Source organism: Arachis hypogaea, chromosome 6 (genome assembly GCF_003086295.3).
Source record: "Arachis hypogaea cultivar Tifrunner chromosome 6, arahy.Tifrunner.gnm2.J5K5, whole genome shotgun sequence".
Classification (NCBI taxonomy): Eukaryota; Viridiplantae; Streptophyta; class Magnoliopsida; order Fabales; family Fabaceae; genus Arachis; species Arachis hypogaea.
In genome coordinates this window covers 58229935-58237013 of record NC_092041.1, presented here as the reverse complement: position 1 = coordinate 58237013, position 7079 = coordinate 58229935, and the positions used below count along the sequence as shown (strand labels likewise).

General features: G+C 38.1%; 1 non-coding gene across 1 annotated transcript; it reads left to right on the top strand.

Moving 5' to 3' along the window:
• Positions 1-317: 317 nt before the first annotated feature.
• On the top strand, positions 318-425 carry LOC112699884 (small nucleolar RNA R71). Its single transcript, XR_003152817.1, has one exon. It is a non-coding gene; the product is annotated as a small nucleolar RNA R71 (small nucleolar RNA).
• The last annotated feature ends 6654 nt before the right edge of the window (positions 426-7079 follow it).

Sequence of the window (7079 nt, the reverse complement as noted above, 5' to 3'; positions counted from 1 at the left end):
AGTACTGTTGATGCATTTTGCAATCCATTCAGACTCTGAGATATCATATTGACTTGTTGGGTCAATATTTTATTCTGAGCTAATATGACATTCAGAGCATCAATTTCAAGAACTCCCTTCCTCTGAGACGTCCCATTACTCACAGGATTCCTTTCAGAAGTGTACATGAATTGGTTATTTGCAACCATATCAATGAGTTCCTAAGCTTCTGCAGATGTTTTCTTTAGATGAATAGATCCACCTGCAGAATGGTCCAATGACATCTTAGACAATTCAGACAGACCATCATAGAATATGTCCAGGATAGTCCATTCTGAAAGCATGTCAGAAGGACACTTTTTGGTCAGTTGCTTATATCTCTCCCAAGCTTCATAGATGGATTCACCTTCTTTCTGTCTGAAGGTTTGAACATCCACTCTAAGCTTACTCAGCTTTTGAGGAGGAAAGAACTTGGCTAAGAAAGCCGTGACCTGCTTATCCCAAGAGTTCAGGCTATCTTTAGGTTGAGAGTCCAACCATACTCTAGCTCTGTCTCTTACAACAAAAGGGAAAAGCATAAGCCTGTAGACCTCGGGATCAACCCCATTGGTCTTAACAATATCACAGATCTGCAAGAATTCAGTTAAGAACTGAAAAGGACCTTCTGGTGGAAGTCCATGAAACTTGCAATTCTATTGCATCAGAGAAACTAATTGAGGTTTTAGCTCAAAGTTATTTGCTCTAATGGCAGGAATTGAGATGCTTCTTCCATGTAAGTTGGAATTTGGTGTAGTAAAGTCACCAAGCATCTTCCTTGCATTGTTGTTGGGTTCGGCTGCCATATTTTTTTCCTATTCGAAAATTTTAGTTGGGTCCTCTTCAGAGTGTTGTGCTTTAGCTGTTCTTAGCTTCCTCTTTGACGTTAGGATTTTTGCTAGTATAGAATTTTATAAAAAATAGTCGCGTTGTAGATATAGTTTCTAAACCAACAAAACTCCTTTCGTGCAAATGTTTTGGTTGTCACAAGTAACAAACCCCTTTAAAATTGATAACCGAGTATTTAAACCTCGGGTCGAATTCTCAAGAAATTGCAAGGAGGTATGTTCTTATTATTGGTTATGAAGATTGTAAATCGGGGTTTTGAAGTTTGGGCAATGGGCACAGATATATTTAAATGACAAGTAAAATAAATTAATAATAATAAAATCTCTTGGCAAGGTATAAGAACTGGAAGTCCTATCCTAGTTATCCTTATCAATTGTGATGAGAATTGGATTTTTCTCCCACTTTGTTAACCTCTAACTATGAATGTAAGTTAAGTGGATGAATTAATTCGAATCCTCAAGTCCCAGTCTTTCCTTGGGAAAAGTTAGAGTTATTGGATCTCAAATCAATTCTTGAAGAATTCCGATTTTCAATCAACAATGAGTTTGATAACTCAAGAGTCACCAATTAATCAACCAAAGCCAAAAGGGAAAATATCTAAACTAAATTAAAAGCATTCATGTAAATAAAGCAATCAAACTACGTCTAAACATAAATTCAAGTCATAACATAGAAAGGTTCATAAATTAAATTGGGAAGATAAGTAAAGGGAATATTAAATCTGGAATTTAGAAGAAAATTGTAAGTTGGAATAATAATAAATCCTAAATCCTTTAAGAGGAATTCTAATCCTAATCCTAAGAGAGAGGAGAGAACCTCTCTCTCTAAAAACTACATCTAAAAGTATGAAAAGTGAATTATGAATAGCATGATCTGAAGTATGCAATCCCTCTACATTATAGCCTCTAATCTGAGTTTTCTGGGCCGAAAACTGGGTCGAAAACAGCCCAGAAATCGTTGGAGAAGAAATCTGCCACGCTGGTTTTTCGTCACTGCGACGCGGCCGCATGGAGCACGCGGTCGGGTCGCCTAGCATCAGGGCTACTATGGCATATTATATATCAAATCGAAGTCCCGGACGTTAGCTTTCTAACGCAACTGGAACCGCTTCATTTGGATCTCTGTAGCAAAAGTTATAAGCGTTTGCGTGCGCAGAGGTCAGGCTGGACAGCTTTGCAGTTCCTTCAACTTCTTGTATTCCTTCCACTTTGCATGCTTCCTTTCCATCCTCTAAACAATTCTTGCCCTGTAATCCCTGAAATCACTTAATACACATATCAAGGCATCTAATGGTAATAAGAGAGGATTAAACATAGGAAACTTAAGGCCAAAGAAGCATGTTTTCCTTCAAAGCACATAATTAGGAAGGAAAATGTAAAACCATGCAAATAGTATGAATAAGTGGGTAAAGAGTTGATAAAATCCACTCAATTGAGCACAAGATAAACAATGAAATAGTTGTTTATCAACCTCCCCACACTTAAACATTAACATGTCCTCATGCTAAACTGAAGAGAAGCTATAAAGATGAAGAGGAATGGTAGAAAGTATGAAATGCAATCCTATCTATATGAATGCAACTAAATGTGAAATGCTTCTACCTACTTGGTTAAAAATAAATAAGTTTTCCAAGACAAACATAAATCAGATTTCACTAATTCAAATTATACAATAAAAGACAAGTAAACTTGTAAGAAGATAGCTCATGAAAGCAGGGAACATAGAATCAAGCATTGAACCTCACTGGAAGTGTATATCACTCTAACCTCTCAAGTGTATAGGGTTATTCACTCTACTCTTCTCTAGTCATGCTTTCTAAACCTTGTTCTTCATCTAACCAATCAACAAATATTTAATGTACTAATGCAAATATCATGAGGTCTTTTCAAGGTTGTAATGGGGCTGAGGTAAAGGTAAGGATATATGTATGGTCAAGTGAGCTTTATAAATTGAATCTTTAATTATCCTAAGCTTTCACCTAACATACATATACTCTATATAACTTTAGTTCATGCCTAGCTACCCAAAATTCCCACTTTTACATCATATACTCATGTATCAACTTTTTCTTTTTTAATTTATCACATGTGCATTGATTTTTCATTAACTTAACATTGGGGTAATTTTGTCCCCTTATTTATTTATTTATATTATATATATATATATTTCTTTTTTTTCCTTTTTCTCTTTTTTTTTTTTTGAATCATAAAGGCAAACATAACTTATCAATGCACATGGATTCTCCATTATTTTTCTATTTTGGTTTTTCATGAGTAGGTTCCCAAATTCCCAATATTCAAATAGATTAGAGACATGATACATTCCCTTATTAATCCATGTTCCCACAGTTTTCCCTACACTTAGTTGATGCACAATCTCTATCTTAAGCTAACCAAAGATTCAATTGGGATATTACTTTTGTTTTTCTGCTTAAGGTTAGTGATGTGGTAAAATACAGAACAAATGGGGATTAAAAGGCTCAAAGTGGCTGACAATGGTGATTTAAAGGGTAGGCTTATTTGGGATAGGTGAGCGAAAATTAAACAATGGCCTCAATCATATGCAAGCATGTAAATACACTAAATAATGGACATATAGATTGGAACAAAATATAGATTACAATCATAGAGAAGGAAACACACAAGAATAAAATATTTATGGTTAAATAATGTAACCATATAAATAAGCTCAAATCTCACAGATTGTGTGTTCTTTAGCTCAAAAACCATGTTCCAAATACAACTTCCAACAAGTTTTAACATAAAAGGTTTTCAATTTAAATTAGTGAAAATTTTCAAAGATAGGGTCTTAAAAGAATTTTCTTACTTTAACCAAGTGGTAAAATATGCACAAGAAAAAAAAATTAACATGCAATCAAACATGCAAATGCAACAATGAAAAACAAAAATTGGTGTTGAGAAGGGACTAACTAACCCGTGGAGATCGTTATCAACCTCCCCACACTTAAAGATTGCACCTTCCTTGGTGCATGCTGAGATGTGTAGGTGGATGGGGGTTGTAGTTCCTCAGCTAGTGCTCTTTTGTGTTCCTGTCATTGCCGGTGGTTTGGGAGTAGCTTTCTCTCTTTACCCTTCTTGGTGGCCATCCTGAAAGGGGAAAAAGGAAAGTAACAAGCAAAGCTAGGGGATCCAGCAAGGAAGAGAGCGGAAAAGGTGATAATCAATGCACAGTAAAGAAGAATGATGTTAACACATGGTCATGACTACATGTGAAAAGTCATCAATGGAAATATAGTAAGTGCATGTGATGACAGTTAAATGCAAGATGTTTATTGGCATGCTGGCAAAGGCATGAGTAGCATAGATCAAGCATTCAATGTCCAAGTTAGATTACCAAGTCTTTCAAACTAACAATCATGTTTGTAATAAAAATTATATTTAATTAATAAAATATAATATAAAAAGGGTTTTGTGAAAAGCAAGCATTTATAGTAATAGATTAAAAGAAATCTTAAAAATAGTGCACAATGCTATACGGGCATTTTCACAAACACATAGCATGCATGGTGAATAAGCTATTTGAAAGTATTGAATTGAACATGCAAGCAACCCTTTAAAAAGTAATATATAATTGTAAAATAATCCACAAAAATATAGAAAAACAATGACCCAAATAAAATTCCAACACCAATGAAAATAATGCAATGAATGAAAGTATGCGATTAAGTAAAAGAAAATAAAAGATCAGAGAAATGAGAAGGGAAAGAAGGGAAGAAGAAGTAAGTAAGAAAGGAGGGAGAAAAAATTAGGATTGGGGAAGAAAAGATAAAATATTTTGGCATATTAGGTTAAGGTGTGCGACGCGTACGCGTGGGTGACGCGGCCGCGTGGTGCGCAATAAGGTCAGGCGACGTGGACGCGTGGGTCACGCGATCGCGTCACTTGATTTGTGCTAGTGGCACGAGTGCAGCCTCGCATTCGCACAACTCTCTGTTTGAATTGCATTTTGCCAAAAATCTGGGTGACGCGGTCGCGTGGTTGACGCGATCGCATGGATGACCATTTTTGAAAGACGACACGGCCGCGAGGGGCACGCGTTCCCGTGGGAGGGCTTGGGCTTCTAGCACGAGTCCAGCCCGATTCCAGCACAACTTTCGGCCATGCACCTTCTTGACGTCGATTTTCATGGCATGCGGCCACGTGGGTGACGCGGTCGCGTGGGAGGCCAAAGTTCCACATGACGCGGTCGCGTGGGGTCAAATTATGCTAAAGGCGCGCCTCCAGCCACGCTTTCACGTGACTCTCTGTTGAATTATTTCCCCCCAATGCACTAGTGACGCGGACACGTCAGCGAGGCTGCCGCGTCGTGTGCAATTTTTGATTTTTTTTCCGAATAAGATGCAAATGCAGATGCAATGAATGTTATGCAAAATTTGCAGGTTCAATAAAAATTCAAAAACAGACTAAAATTAAAACTAAAAAGAGAACGATCATACCATGGTGGGTTGTCTCCCACCTAGCACTTTTAGTTAAAGTCCTTAAGTTGGACATTTGACGATCTCCTTGTTATGGTGGCTTATGCTTGTACTGATCCAGGAATCCCCACTAATGTTTGTACGTCCAATATCCTCTGGGATCCCAAACTTTGCTTGTGCACCCGTCTTCTTGTTGATCATCATAATTCCATCCGGGTAGCAAATAATCTGAATCCTCAGGGGAGCTGTCAAATAACTTTCTAGAATCCTCAGGGGAGCTACCAAATAACTTCCTAGACCCATTCAACTGAGCTCTATACCAACCTTTACGTTTAAACTTTGAGCACATAACCATGTTGAACCTTGCAGGACAATACTTACCACTAACCATCTTCCTCTTACTCTTGATGCCACAAAGAGCTCTGAGTTGACCATCCGTCTCCAGTAGCCCATATTCAAGTGGGAAAGTAAAGGATAAGGATAGGAAATTTACCCACTTGAACGTTGTGTTGGACGGTAATGGTCTTGGGAGAGATATTTCTAATGAATTTGCAAGCTCCACTCCCTTGTGCTCTTCTCTGATAATTACCACCTCTTTGCAAGCTTTTTCAATTTTAACCTCTTCCTCTTGGTAGCTTTCTTCCAATTCAATCTCCTCTTTATTGCTTTCCAAGGGCATGGGAGGTTGTGCTTCTTCTTCTTGAATCTCCATCTCTTGATCAACCTCTTCCAAGTCTTCAACTGTGATATGCCTTGGAGGTTGTACACCCTCCTCAACAACAAATTCAAACTCCTTAGAAGAGGGTTCTGTTACTTGAGGTTCCCGTGGAGGTTCTGCATCTCCTAAATCTTCAACCACTTCTTCCTCTGCAACTATTATAGCTTCCTCCACTTGTTCCAGTACAAAGTCATGTTCCGTACTGTCCACTGGAGTTTCTAGTATCTCCTTCATGCTACGTTCTTCATTAGATTGTCCACATGAAGCCATGGGGGTTCCTTGGGTGTCCGAACGTCAGGAAGCTAATTGATTTATCGCTTGATCCAGTTGGCAAAAGGTTGCTTGAAGTTTTGCACATGTTTCCGTGAGACGATCCATTGAATCTTGCTGCGCTCGGCTATCATAAGTAGGATCATAGTGCTCTTGGATTGATGAATATGGAGATGGCAAATATTGAGGTGGTGGTTCTTGGGAGTAATTGGGTTGGAATTGGGGTGATTCCATATATGGTTTATATGGCTCATAAGGTGGTTGGTGTGGTGGATGAGGGTTAGGGTCATATGGAAGTGAATGGTAAAAATGGGCTTGTGAGTATGGTGGTTCAAAATTATATTGAGGAGGAGGGGGTTCATAGGCATATGGTGGGTCTTGTTGGTAGTCCAAAGAGTGCTCACCATAGCCATTGCCTTGATATGCATCACAGAATGGTTGTTGATAGCCCATTGGAGGTGGTTGTTGCTGTGAGGGTTGATCAAATCCTTGTGGCTCCTCCCATCTTTGATTGTTCCAACCATGGTGCATGTTGTCATTATAATCTCGTCTTCCTGCAATATAATTATAACCAGACTCATAGCCAAAGGGGTGAGAGTTCATAGTAGTGAGAGATAATAAAAACAAAAACTAACAAAAAAGGAATTTTTTTTGAAAAGTATTTACAATAACCAATAATAAGGCACACGTTTGCAATTCCCCGGCAACGGCGCCATTTTGACGTTAGGATTTTTGCTAGTATAGAATTTTATAAAAGATAGTCGTGTTGTAGATATAGTTTCTAAACCAAAC